General features: G+C 37.2%; 1 pseudogene; it reads left to right on the top strand.

Moving 5' to 3' along the window:
- Positions 1–968: 968 nt before the first annotated feature.
- On the top strand, positions 969–8,187 carry LOC136148119 (cullin-1 pseudogene; annotated as a pseudogene).
- The last annotated feature ends 7,052 nt before the right edge of the window (positions 8,188–15,239 follow it).

A 15,239-nucleotide genomic window follows, 5' to 3' on the forward strand; every position in this document is an offset into this window, starting at 1 on the left:
GACATAAGAGACAGATTCGATCCCTGGGTAGGGAAGATCCCCTGGAGGAGGGTGTGGCAAAGCACACCAGTATTCTTGCCTGGAGAATTCCATGAAAAGAGAAGCCTGAGAGGCTACAATCCTCACAGTCACAGAGTCAGACATAACTGAAGAGACTAAGGATGAATGCATACATTGGCCTGAAAGTACTTAGATGGAAAAAAAAATGAGGGGAAGAACCGATCTATTAGGAGAGATGGAGAGAATTTTGTGTATCTTTAGATGGTTTATTGTGGCAGCAGATTGATGACTTCACCAAAGATTTTTACATCCAGATTTTTGGAAACTGTGAGTACATTACTGTATATGTTAGTGGGGAATAAGGTTTCAAGTAAGTTGACATTAAAACTAGAGAAATTAGCATGTATTATCTGGATGGGTCCAAGGTAATTATGGTTTTTTAAGAGTGGAAGAGAGAAGTACAAGAGAGAGAAGGAGAAAGATGGCACAGTGAGGACTCAACTCAATGATGCTGACTTTGCATATGGTTAAGTGGGACATAATCCGAGGAATGCAGGTGGCTTCCAGAAAGGCAAGGAAATGGATTTTCTCAGAAAACCTCAAGAAGGGAACTCAACACTATGGATAGCTTGATTTTAGCCTAGGAGAAAAGTGTGATAGAGTTCTAATCTACAGAAATGCAATATCATTATGTGGTTGAAATCAGTAAATGTGTGGTAATTTTTTACAGCAGCAATAGAAAACTAATATACCTATTAATCATACAGTTGGAGGTTTTCAGAAAGAAGTTATTTTATAAATATTTAGTTCAGAGAAGGTTGGATAAAGAGATGCAGACACGAGGGTCAAGGACATATTGACAAAAAGGGCGATGGACAGAGGAGAGGCTAATTTAGATAATACCTAGGTTAAGATAGTATAACTTAGCATTGTGGATGTCTAATACTACACAGTTACTGTGTAGCATAATGAGGAGATTACTTAAGGTACGTTTTGTGTCAAGTGACACATGTGAAAACTTACTTATTGTAAATGCTGATGTATTTTTTACATTATTTTGTTTAAGGTATTCAAGTTTATATTTTCATCTAGTACAGTTTTTAATATGGAAGTGAGCATCAGAATGCAAATAACTGAGAAAAGAAGAGAAACTCAAGGCAAAGGAGAAAAGGCAAGATATACCCATCTGAATGAAGAGTTTCAAAGAATAGCAAGGAGAGATAAGAAAGCTTTCCTCAGTGATCCAAGCAAAGAAATAGAGGAAAACAATAGAATGGGAATGACTACAGATATGCAGATGACACCATCCTTGTGGCAGAAAGCAAAGAGGAACTGAAGAGCATCTTGATGAAAGTGAAAGAGGACAATGAAAAAGCTGGCCTAAAATTCAACATTCAAAAAACTAAGATCATGGCATCCAGTCCCATCAGTTCATGGCAAATCAATAGATGGGGAAACAATGGAAACGGTGACAGACTTTATTTTCTTGGGCTCCAAAATCACTGCAGATGGTGACTGCAGCCATGAAATTAAAAGACACTTGCTCCTTGGAAGAAAAGCTATGACCAACCTAGACAGCATATTAAAAAGCAGAGACATTACTTTGCCAACAAATGTCCAATTAGTCAAAGCTATGGTTTTCCCAGTAGTTATGTATGGATGTGAGAGCTGAACTATAAAGAAAGCTGAGTGCCGAAGAATTGATGCTTTTGAACTGTGGTGTTGGAGAAGACTTTTGAGAGTCCCTTGGACTGCAAGGAGATCCAACCAGTCCATCCTAAAGGAAATCAGTCCTGAATATTCATTGGAAGGACTGCTGAAGCTGAAACTCCAATACTTTGGCCACCTGATGTGAAGAACTGACTTATTGGAAAAGACCCTGATTCTGGTAAAGACTGAAGGCAGAAGAAGAGGATGACAGAGGATGAGATGGTTGTATGTCCACTGACTCGATGGACCTGAGTTTGAGCAAACTCTGGGAATTGGTGATGGACAGGGAGGCCTGGTGTGCTGCAGTCCATGGGGTCACAAAGAGTGTGACACAACTGAGCAATTAAACTGAATTGAACTGAAACATCAGAAAGTAATTAACATAGAGGTTAGATACAAAAGAAAACTTTAAAAATGTATTCTATCTTAGGAAGATTGGAAGATTTTTTTGTTTTCTTTTTCTTCTTAGACATAATTTCATACTTCTTGAAAACTACTGAAGAAATTCCAAGAGAGAACTGATCAAGTACAAGTATGAACAATTTTCTGTTTGCCAAGCAATAATTATTGCTCTTCAAAGGATTACAAAATGTATATTAATGAATTTTTTTTATCATTTCTGGACTCTGCCTTGTCAGTTATTTTGAGATGATAGAAATTATTCCCCACAAATTGTCAGCAATTAGAGTCAATTTCCCTGTGTTTGGTACACATATTTCATATTATCCTATAGCGAGATTATAATTGACTAGTTAAAGTGTTTAACCAATTGTACTTTGAGGGTTATTTTCCCTGACTCTAGAAGCATCTTATTGAGACAATAATGAATTCTGTGGAGCCAATCTTATTCTCTCCGGTTGAAAAGACTTTATTATTTATCACAGATAGAGAAAGGCAGTTTTCTTCACTGAAAAAAGCAAATTAAAGTGAAGTGGAAAAAAAGAGGATTACTGGAGCAAAAATTTGAGAGAGCTGCCTCGTGAGAACAAAGAGGGCTGTGAAGAGAAGCTGACCTTTTACAGTCAGATGTTGCCTTTCACTGGTATCTGTTAAATTTAAAGACACCATGAAAATTGGGTGACATTGCATTCAAATACTTTTAGGCCTCTCTTTGGATACAAAATGTAGGTTTCATGTAGCTTTTATCTCTCCAAGCTAGTGGAGACTAGAGCAACATTGTGCCTCAGAGCACTGCGAGTTAGTTACAGAATCCAAATGCAGTCACAGAAGAACTTGGGCAGCTTATTTTCAATTGTACTTTTTAACTGCAATGGTTTAGTATTTCTTCATACTAAAAATTCACTGTTATATAGATAGTTTACTCAAACCCAGTCACATTATTTATGTACTATCAAAATTAATTTTTTAACCTCATCTATCAAAGCATTTTTAGCATTTGCAAAAAATCTTGAAACATTCAATCATAGGAGGAGTTTTGAGCAAAATGTGAGTTTAACTCATAATACTTATTTATCATGAGAGGTCTGCTTTAATGAAAAATGAACTCTCTTTGCATAGTATTCCTGGTTCTGGAATATCCTCAAGCATTGTGAAAGTAAAAGCACATCGCCTCGCCTCCCTCAGAGGTGGAGGGTTTTACTTCATCTTTCTTCTGGACAAGGGTCCTTTTCTCTTTGTTTTCATTTCTTTGTTTAATGAGACAATGCTACTTGAAGCACATATTTAAATATACAATTTTCAAAGCTCGAATAAATATTTTAATTTCTTTAACCATTAAAATAATAAGCATATTCATTATTCCCCAGTTTCCTTTTGTTTCTTTGCAATGCCTCCCTCCTGCCTCTACAGCCAATCTGCAGGGACCAATGGATCTGCTTTGTCAAAGTGGATCAGTGTATATGATTTCAAATTTCATATGAAAGAATTTATAGAGTATGTATCTTTAATTTTGTTCTTACTTTTTTTTTACTCAGATACTTTTTTGAAATTCATTATGCTGCAGCACGAATCAATAATTAATTTATTTTTAGTGTAATGCAGTATTCTATTGCATGTTGTTGTTCAGTCACTAAGTCGTGTCTGACTCTAAAGTATGGAAACCTTACAATCTATGTGTCTATTCCATATGTTGATGGATATTACAAATAATATTGCTGTGTGGTTATAAGTTGCATTTGCCCAGGGACTGATGATGTCAAATAGGTTTTCATGAGTTTGTTGGTCATCTATCTTTGGGAAAGTGTCCAAATCTTTTGCCCATTAAAAAAATTGGATCATATTTTTTATGAAATTTATTATATTCATTAAGAGTCTGAGCTTCTAAAATTCTTTCTAAAGACCATATTCTGGATACAAGCTCTTTATGAGACACATGATGTACAAAGAGCAGATATTTTCTCTGTCTGTGGCTTGTCTTTTCATTCAACTCTGAAGGGAGAAAACAAGTGTCAAATTTAAATTCTACAAATCTACACTATGCACTTCCTTCTCAGGAATACTCAGGAGTAAAATATTATTACATCAAACAACCACGATGATAGAAATTTGGATAATTAGAAGCTATAAGCTGTTTAATGACAGGACATAGTTTGATCTCTGAAATCCAGGCATCTTAAAAGGTTGATTTGTTCAAATAATACTTCCAAGGAGAATTCTGCAATAATAGAAAATAAAACAGAGTTGTACATTTTTTATACAGCCTCCACATTTGACAAGAAATAAGACTGACATTTTGAGAATATTCTCAATTTGATATTAGCTCTAAATTTATGAATTTGAATTGTTTTGCACTTCTCTAGCTGCAAAAGGAGAAAAAATATATTCTCTCTTTGAGACTATTTTTCACTATCAGTATTTTCAAGACTAAGCAATGGAATTCCACAGTTAACACTAAAGGAAGATAACAGGTCTAAAACTAGTACATTATTGGAGTCTGGTAGCTCCCTGAATTAAGGAGATATAATTCCATGTCTTGTGAAGCCAGGGTGGGTAGAATTTGCAGGACAGAGTACTGCAGAAAAGAGGGTTACCCAAGGAAAGAAGTTCAAATATATTCAGAAGGGCCTCCTTGCATATTCAGTTGATTACTAATCAGAGAATGTAGTAAAGACAATCCCTGGTGTCAGGGAAAGGACTTCTCCAAAAAATTAGAGGTGAGACTATCTGGCATTGAAGAGAATATGGAACAGCACATGTTCTTAACAACCAAAGTAGGAAACTTTATAATCGGGGGCGGGGGGGCAGCGGTTGGAGGGACCGGTGGGTTACAGTGTTAAGCAGGATGCTGCCACAAAAGTGGGAGAGAAAATAATTCTAGATGAAACATAGTTCTAATCCAGCCTAGAAAAGATTAAAAGCAAGATTCAAATGGTAAAACTAAATATTAGCCATATTCCAGAACCAAGCTCAAAAATATAGTAACATAAAAATATTTTAGTTAAGAATCAAGGTAAAATTCAGAATGTCTGGTAACCCCCAAAATGACCAGATATGAAAAGGAGGAAAAGAGAAAATGTAAAGAGGAAAAAATAAAAACTGACCCAGAATTACGCAGATGGTAGAAATTTTGAAAAAGAGCAAACTTTAAAACATTGATTATGAAAATATACTTTATGTCCACATTGGTTAATTTGGTCTTTGGCAGTTTCCCAACTTTTAAAGTTATTTTTTCTTTGTGATTTACAACATGTTGATGTATATTGCTGATGTAAGCTTATGATGTGTTTCTAATTATGGAAAAGTTGTCATAACTTTTAGCATTGAAAGCGAAAAAGAAACCATATTCTCTAAAGGACAATGAATTGGCCTTGCTATTTATTTACGTCTACCAGCATTTACCTAGCTACTCATGTTTGAAGCACAGCTAGTTTTGTAAGAGAGGGGAGAAAATTTTCCTTTCACCCCTTTGAATTATGGACTCTGGGCTTAGAGAACAAAATTTCTCCCTGTAGATCATCTACACACTTTACGGGCAGGGAAGCGTGGTGTGCTGCAGTCCATGGGATCTCACTGGAGAGTCAGACTGCTGAGCAACTGAGCTACAACAGTTTAAGCTACTTGATTCTGCAAGGTGACAAGAAGGTGGGCTTAGGGCTTAGGCTTCTTCTGAATCTCTACTATTCTTTTTGATTTGGGACAAATAACATAATTCCGCCAATGCACCTCATCCACAAAATGGGAATCATAATACTTGTTAAAGAAAATAAATAATATAAAAACACCTAGAACATAATAGGAAGTTACTAAATATCAACTTTTAGGGAAAATGATGTTGAAGCAGCGAGCATGCATAGTTAAAGAAATGAAAATTGAACTTTTTAAATATGTGTAAACAGAAGCCATATGTTCTTTTCCTGTTTGGCTATTATTTGTGTGTGTGTGCGCATATGTGTAGTGGATTTATAATTTACTTTATCCTCCTTTCAAGAATTCTAATTTTAAAATGTAGACTATTAGAATCAATATTTTACTATGGTGAGAACTTACTACTTGACTTCTGTGTTTGGAAGAGGTACAGTAAAATTTTAAACTCCTTAAAAATTTTGCTATTTGGTTCATTATTAGGAAACTCAATGATATGTGAGTTGGTGCTCTATATAATGTACAAAGCAGTATATAAAGTATAAACAATCTTAACAGTACTTATTAATTTTAACAGTATGTGTTAACATTTTTCACTATGTTAATTTTAATGAAAACAATTAAATAAATGTTATTTTATGTGGAGCACCATGACTCAATAATCCCTGCAGGTGCCTACCAAGAACACTTGATGCTAACACATAGCAGCTTTTCTTTCCCACTTACCGTTCCATTAGACAGAGTAATAGGTGGCAGTGTAGGTATTGCATTTCTAGGGGAAATAGAGATTAATTAGTAAAAAATATTACACTGGTATTAATCTCACAGTCATATTGATAGTTACTAAAAAAATAGGATTAATGAATAAATCTTTCTAATCTGACCTAAAAAATGGATTCAGTTACTTTGCTTTGAAAGGGTCATTTCATTAATCTTACAAGTGCTTACCAATTCATAAAATACTAAATGAAACATTATTCTCATTAGCTCTCTTCACAGCCTTCTTGGGTGATTATCTAGAGCTAGTCAGGTTATGTGATTAGTTTGCTTCTATGTAAGGCAACGTGAAATTTATAAAATTTATTGAATATTTTAAAGACTGGTAATTTAATAGTGTTAGTAGCTAGTGCATGCTTGATTCACAAGATAGACTGTGGAGACTTTGTTATTCCTTACAATGGTTATCTAAAGGGCTCTGGTGAGTTAAAAAAAAAGTTTTCCAGGACCCCTCCCGCGCCACGGGCTGGTGAGAAGGTGGCGAAGTTTTCCCGGCCACCCCCCTCCAATTTCTCCCCAGTGGGAGCTGGAGCTGGTTGGCCTGAGATGAGATTTCATTCTCTGCATTCAAAGGACATCCTTTCTGAGTCACTGTGAATAAATTTGGAATGATACTGTATATTTCCATCTGAAGGAGAATTAGCTGAACCTTGGCTAAAGATTGCTGCCCTGGACGACTTCAGGATGTCATTCGCCATGTCACCCAACAGGAGTCAGGACCCCACAGGCTGAAGCACACTGGCCTCGCCCAGATCTAGGACGACCTCAGGGCTGGCACCCAGCAAGTATACACCGGACGGAGCATGACCAAGTCCAGACCCATGGAACTCTACCCTCACACGTGTGACTGCCGCACAGGTGTTCACCAGTACACCCAGGCTCGAGGGGCTGATGTCTCTCCTAAATCGAAAAAGGAGCAGATGCCGGGGAGCTCAGTGTGTGGGCTTGGAATTGTACAAACGGCTAAAAGAATTCCTGAAGAATTACTTGACAAATCTTCTTAAGGACGGAGACGATTTTATGGATGAGAGTGTACTGAAACTCTACGCTAAGCAGTGGGAAGACTACCGATTTTCAAGCAAAGTGCTGAATGGGATTTGTGCCTACCTCAATAGACATACGGTATGGAGAAGGACATGGCAACGCACTCCAATACTCTTGCCTGGAAAATCCCATGGATAGAGGAGCCTTGCAGGCTACAGTCCATGGGGTCGCAAAGAGTCGGACACAACTGAGCGACTTCACTTCACTTCACTTCACTTCGCCAGGAGTGTGATGAAGGATGGAGAGGAATCTATGAAATCTATTCTCCTGCATTGGTGACTTGGAGAGAATATCTTTTCCGGCCACTGAATAAAGAGGTAACAAATGCTGTTTTAAAACTCATTGAAAAAGAAAGAAATGGTGAAGCCATCAAACAAGACTGATGAGTGGAGTTGTACAGTCTTAAGTGGAACTGGGACTGAATGAAGACGATGCCTTTGTGAAGGGCCTTATGCTAACAGTGTACAAAGAATCCTTGAATTTCAGTTTCTGGCTGACACAGAAAGATTATATACTGGAGAGAGTACTGAATTCTTGCAGCAGAACCCAGTTACTGAATTTGTGAAAAAGGCAGAGGCTCCTTTTCTGCAGGAGCAGCAGAGGATCCAGGTGTAGCTTCGTAAGAGCAGAAGGAGCTTGCCAAGAAGTTCCAGAAGGTGCTCGTCAAGAAACACCTGGAGCTCTTCCACACAGTTCCTGAACCGGCTGGATGCCGACAAAAATGAAGGTTTGGGTCGCATGTATAATCTTGTATCTGGAATCTAGGATGGCCTGGTGGGTACAGTCCACGGGGTCGCAAAGAGTCGGACACGACTGAGCGACTTCACTTTATATAATCGATGTAAATATTATGTATATATAAATCAATATGCAATAATAATATACATGAGGAGTACCTTAAAATGGCTCTTGCTGCTTCGAGAGTGTTTGCAGGCTGTGGTGCAGGGACGAGGAACTGCTGTGGAGCTCTGAGAACCCCTTGAGCTGAGGAGCCAGAGCAGAAAGTCCGAGGAAACCAAGGCAGCTAGAGTTTGCAGAGAAGAGCGCCAGAGAGATGACAGCTGGCTCACAGCACGCTCGAGTGTTCAGGAGAGTACTTATCACACAGGGTAGGAAACCACCTGAGGCCCAAGGAAGCACCACGCCTCAGAATTTAAGGGAACCCCACCTCCAAGTCAGGCTAGAAAAAAATTGTGAATCCATGGGACAATGGGCAGAGTCTTGAGGAAGTACATATCTCAGTGGTTAGAAATAGTTAGCTTTAGACTGAGCATTGTCCCAAATCTACATCAATAAAAATGACCATACCTGAAGGATCAAATTGCTCTCAAGTACTTAATTGCACTGAAGGACAAAACATAAGGATATTTACACAAATCTGAAAAACATGAAGCACTCAACAAGGTAAACTTCACAATGTTTACCATCCAACCGAAATTTTTCTAGCATGCAAAGAGTCAGAATAACTTCTTCCATAGTAAGGAGAGTAATTATTCAATAAAAACAACACAGAACTGGGATGGATGTTAGAAGTGTCAGATAAAAATATTAAATCTGTTTTCATTATCACTTCATATGCTTAAAAAGTTAAGTAGGAACATGGAGAATATAAGACTGTATTTAAATTTTAGATATGAATGCTACAACATCCAAGAGGAAAAATACACTAGATATGATGATATAGACTATCTGGATGTGGATAATTTACTTAATAGGCAAATTACACACTGCAGGAGTTAAAACACAAAACAAACTTGAAGACGTAATATAAAATATACAAAATGGAACATATAGGGGAAATTTTAAAAAATGAAGAGCATCGTTGATCTGCAGAACAATATTTCTAGACATCACATCTATAAATAACAAAAAAGAGTGTCCATCGGAAGGTAGATTCCCAACTGCCCTTCCAGCCACAGTAATGGCATTTCCCTCTCTGGATAAATGAAACAATTCTTGCTAATGAGGCAGGAGGAAAAATCTGTTGACAGATGTATAAGAAAGTTTTTCTTTGAAGATCTGCCACACTGTCTTCCCCTTTTCTTTTATGAATGTAGTGTCAAAAAATGTTGGAAGATGCTGTGACCTTGAAGGCAGCTGGCCTGAGGATAAAGCTGACAACCAAAACCTGCATAGAAAACAAAATGGAAAGAACCAGATCACTTGATAATTTTATTGAGTCACCAAATTAACCAGTCATCATCCCTTGAGACATGGGCTTCCTAGGTGACACTAGTGGTAAAGAACCCACCTGCCAATGTATGAGATGCAGGTTCAATCCCTCGGTAGGGAAGATCCCCTAGAGGAAGGCATGGCAACCCACTCCAATATTCTTGCCTGGAGAATTCCCATGGACAGAGGAGCCTGGCAGGCTGAAGTCCATGGGGTCACAAAGGGTTAGACCTGACGGAAGTGACTTAGTATGCACGCACATCCTTTGAGACAGTCTGTGTGACAATTATCCTCATTGTTTAAACCACTTTGAATAGAGTTATCTGCTACTTGTGGCAAAACATGTTGACATGATTGTTCAAGACCCCTAACTAGAAACCAATATCCACAATAGAATTAAACAACTCACATTCTAAGTGTCTTTTAAATAGATTTCTTTCTCCTTGGCAGCATCTGGATTAATTCCTAGATAAAAGAAGTAGCTTCCACAGTCCTTAAACCAAATCCCAGTAATTCTAATCCAACATACCTCTCCAAAATGTGTCTAAATACAGTCCTAGAATGACACATGTAAGCATCAATATTATAAAATCATTCTCCTGCAAGAAATCTTCTGATGGTTTGTGCTGACGGGAGGTTTTCCTTAGCTTCCATGCAGAAAATTTCACGAGATGATATGACTCTCCAGTGTCTTTTCCTATCACCGTCTATCAAAATGTTTTATTTTTAAGCTACCAATTTTGGATAATTTAATTATCATTTTCATTTTTTACTTAAAAAATGCAGTTATGACCATTTCAAAGATTCTAGATTTAGCTCTAGTATAGCTGTGCTACCCCTAAAATTCAATGTCTGAGATACTTTGCTTATCCTTCAAGAAAATCTTTCCACATGTTCTGATAAACTTCAATATAAACTTCACTTGTTCACAACATGACAGGATCATAGTAATTCATTGTTTGTGCCTGTCTAGTAAATACCTTTTTCTATACTAAAATCTTATTGGCTATCAATGGAAGAAAATCAATAAACTTTTAATGTCCAAATCCTGGGTCAGGATAATTGTTTAGTTAATTAGATAATTAGATATTTTAGTTCATTAGATAATGAATGAATGAATGAATGAATGATTTATGCATCAATTTATGAAAAACTCTATGATATAAAATTATTAAAATGTCTTAGCTTCATCGGTAATAATGTACTGAACAATTTTTTTTCTTATTTTGCAAACATATTGTGCTATACAAAAGAAATATTTCAATATTCTGAATGTTCTTTTCTTGTGACCAAGAATAATTTAAGTCAATGAAATAATAAAGCTATGCAATGAAATGGATAGTATTGTTAAAATAGTGGAAGGCAATTTGTACTTGAAAAGAAATCCTGTTTCATTGCCCTCATATTACAATATGAACTTCAGTTTTCATATGCAAAGATAAAATTGCAATGAAACATTTTTGTGAAAATAAAATGAAATAATTTATGTTTTACTTCTCTGTAAATGGGGACTTCCCTGGTGGCTTAAATTGTAAAGAATCTGCCTTCAGTGCAAAAGACCTGGGTTTGATCCCTGGCTTGGAAAGACACCTTGGAGAAAGGAATAGCTACCCACCCTACTATTCTTGCCTGGAGAACTTCATGGATAGAAGAGCACGACTGGCTACAGTCCATGGACTTACAAAGAATCGGACATGACTGAGTGACTAATACTTTCTCTGTAAATAATTAACAGTTAAAGTGTAGGACTATACTATATACTAGGTAGCTAGTATATAATCAAAATAATTTGTCATAGGCTGTATCTAAAATGCTAGTACATGGTGTACTCTTTATATGCATCTGAGATAATCTAGCATATTTACACATGAGTAAGAAAATAGCAATTTTCATTGACCATATGCAAACAAAACTTTTTTTTTTTGCTGGACCAGATGACTTGTAGGACCTTTTTTCTCTAACCAAGGATCAAACCCAAAACCCTGGCACTGAAATCACAAATGAGTCCTAACCACTGGACTGCCAGGAAAATCCCCAAACAAAACTTTTTAAAGGTGTCTAAAGACATACTATTGTCTTCCTCCCTTTCCTTGTAGACAGAAATTGACTCATAGATTTTATAATTGCTAAATTATAAAGAGGTTATATGGTCTTATCTAATGTTATATTGATATCAGATCACAGAAACTTACATAATTTTTCTCTTGGGATGTTGTAAAAAAGAATAAACTCACCTTCTATAGAAAACAATAAATTGCTATTTAATGACTGGATCATCAGGAAACTCATGAATAATATATGATGCAGTACTGAAAAGGACAGCTCTAAAAACTTTGCATGATGATTTTGTGAAGAAATGTAGATGAAGGCATGTGTAAGTTTTGCAAATTATGTACTAGAGCAATACAGTTATGTACAATAGAACTTTTTTTACAAAGATGGAAATTTTCCGGATCTGTGCTATCTTGAGCACTCAAAAAAGACCAGTGTGACTAAAGAAATAACTTAAATATAACTTAACTTAGTGCCATTTAAAATCATTTAAATGTGGCATGCAGCTACTGGCTACTGTATCAGCAGTGATCTAGATATTTAATTTGGTGAAAGAAAAACATGTCATCTCGACTTGAAATCAGTAAGAAATCTATCATACATGCTCCACTAAGCTCTTAATGGAGAGAATTCGTAAGTCACACAAACAAGTCACAGGCCTTCAGACTGTCTCAGAGCTGCTAAGAAGAAGTAGAAATGTAATGAATGGACTTGGCTTTAAGATTTTCTCAATGTATATATTTGAGAACTAAATATAGTTTTGAGGCTAGAGTATTTGTGATAACAAATAGAGGGTGGAACATAGAAAGTTAAAGGCAGTGAAATGCAGAAAAATGGGAAGACAGAGAATAAAGCAAAAGGAATGATTAGGGTTAGCAGGAGATATGGGGGTGAGAGGTAAATTGGGAGACTGGGGTTGACATATACTCACTTACTATATGTTTAATAGATAAAAATGAAGGACCTACTGTACAGGGAAGGGAACTCTACTCAATACTCTGTAATGACCTACATGGGAAAAGAATCTAAAAAAAGAAACACTGGATATATGTATAATGGATTTCCTTTGCTGTACGTCTGAAACTAACACAAACTTGTAAATCAACTACACTCTCATGACATTTTTTAAGATCCATAAAAATAAATAAAACAAAAGAAATGATGAAATAAAACTAATTTGGATCTGTCAAAGATAGCTGAGTATCATAACCATATAACATCTTGCATTGAAAGAAGAAACAATCTGTGCATTATAGTGATAATTCAGAAGTTGGAGAGAAAGCTACTCCAATGGCAAAGACAACTCTATTGCGCCAGTAAGTCTGAGCAATAACAATAGGGAAGGGAAGGTGGACCAGTGTTAGGCAGAACTGCCATATGCAGTTGTCCAAGTTACAGCCTGCTCAAGGTACCTGGATGAAGTCAAGTAAGGGCTAGACTTCAACTGATCTTCCACTCTCCAAGCTGTAAGCCCTGCAGTTGGAAAGCACTTGTTGGAAGAAAAGAAAGATTTTCCATCTTTCCACCCCAAAGCAGCCTTTTTTTTCTATCTTTCTATGTAGGGATTCTATCTGTTTATTCAGTCAAAGGCATCAGTTCAGTTCAGTTCAGTTGCTCAGTCATGTCTGACTCTTTGAGACCCCATGAATCGCAGCATGCCAGGCCTCCCTGTCCATCACCAACTCCCGGAGTTTACTCAAACTCATGCCCATCGAGTTGGTGATGCCATTCAGCCATCTCATCCTCTGGCATCCCCTTCTCCTCCTGCCCCCAATCCCTCCCAACATCAGGGTCTTTTCCAATGAGTCAACTCTTCTCATCAGGTGGCCAAACTATTGGAGTTTCAGCTTCAGCATCAGTCCTTCAATGAACACCCAGGACTGATCTCCTTTAGGATGGACTGGCTGGATGTCCTTGCAGTCCAAGGGACTCTCAAGAGTCTTCTCCAACACCACAGTTCAAAAGCATCAAATTTTTGGCACTCAGCTTTCTTCACAGTCCATCTCTCACATCCATACATGACCACTGGAAAAACCTTAGCCTTGACCAGATGGACCTTTATTGGCAAAATAATGTCTCTGCTTTTTAATATGCTATCTAGGTTGGTCATAATTTTCCTTCCAAGGAATAAGCATCTTTTAATTTCATGACTGCAGTCACCATCCGCAGTGATTTTGGAGCCCCAAAAAAGTGAAGTCTGACACTGTTTCCATTGTCTTCCCATCTATTTCCCATGAGGTAATGGGACCAGATGCCATGATCTTAGTTTTCTGAATGTTGGGCTTTAAGCCAGCTTTTTCACTCTCCTCTTTCACTTTCATCAACAGGCTTTTTAGTTCCTCCTCACTTTCTGCCATAAGGGTGGTGTCATCTGCATATCTGAGGTTATTGATATTTCTCCTGGCAATCTTGATTCCAGCTTGTGCTTCTTCCAGCCCAGCATTTCTCATGATGTACTCTGCATATAAGTTAAATAAGCAGGGTGACGATATACAGCCTTGACATACTCCTTTTCCTGTTTGGAACCAGTCTGTTGTTCCATGTCCAGTTCTAACTGTTGCTTCCTGACCTGCATACAGGTTTCTCAAGAGGCAGGTCAGGTGGTCTGGTATTCCCATCTCTTTCAGAATTTTCCACCGTTTATTGTGAGCCACACAGTTGAAGGCTTTCGCATCAATAAAGCAGAAATAGATGTTTTTCTGGAACTCTCTTGCTTTTTCGATGATCCAGCGGATGCTGGCCTAGTGTGCATTTAAGGAAAAGCTCCAGAATGAAGGTTCCACAACTCACTACAGAAGTAACATAAATGAAGGGTTATATCTGACTTAATGCAAAGAGCAAGGAGAAAAAGACATGACAGGTATCTCTTCTTCATCTAAGTGATTTGGGCCATTTGGGTTATATTCATTTAAATAGAAAAAATAGGAGCAAGCTAAGATTGAAAAAGCTTATAACTACAATTTTATTTTAATATCTACCTCTGTTTTGCTCTGTAGGCATTCTATAGCTTGTGGAGGCTCAAATTATAATTGTACCAACAATGTAGGACAATTTTTTCTGTGCTATTGAGACCAATTCTTTTTCTTTTTTCTTGTGCATGTACCTAGAGATGCATTTATTCTTTTTCATGACTAGATGTAAAACAAATAAATACCATGGTTCACAGCTAAAAATATAATTCTCTTAGGTGCACTACATTTTATAAACATTTAAATAGTATATTATACAAGGCATTCTGCTATCTTTTGTAGGTCATAAAAATTTTTCAGTATAATATTAGTGAATATCTACATGAACTGGAGGGCTTCCCTGGTGGCTCAGCTGGTAAAGAATCTGCCTGCAGTGTGGGAGACCTGGGTTTGATCCCTGGGTTGGTAAGGTCCATGGAGAAGGGAACGGCTACCCACTCCAGTATTCTTGCCTGGAGAATTCCATGGACAGAG

This window comes from Muntiacus reevesi, chromosome 16 (genome assembly GCF_963930625.1).
Source record: "Muntiacus reevesi chromosome 16, mMunRee1.1, whole genome shotgun sequence".
Lineage (NCBI taxonomy): Eukaryota > Metazoa > Chordata > Mammalia > Artiodactyla > Cervidae > Muntiacus > Muntiacus reevesi.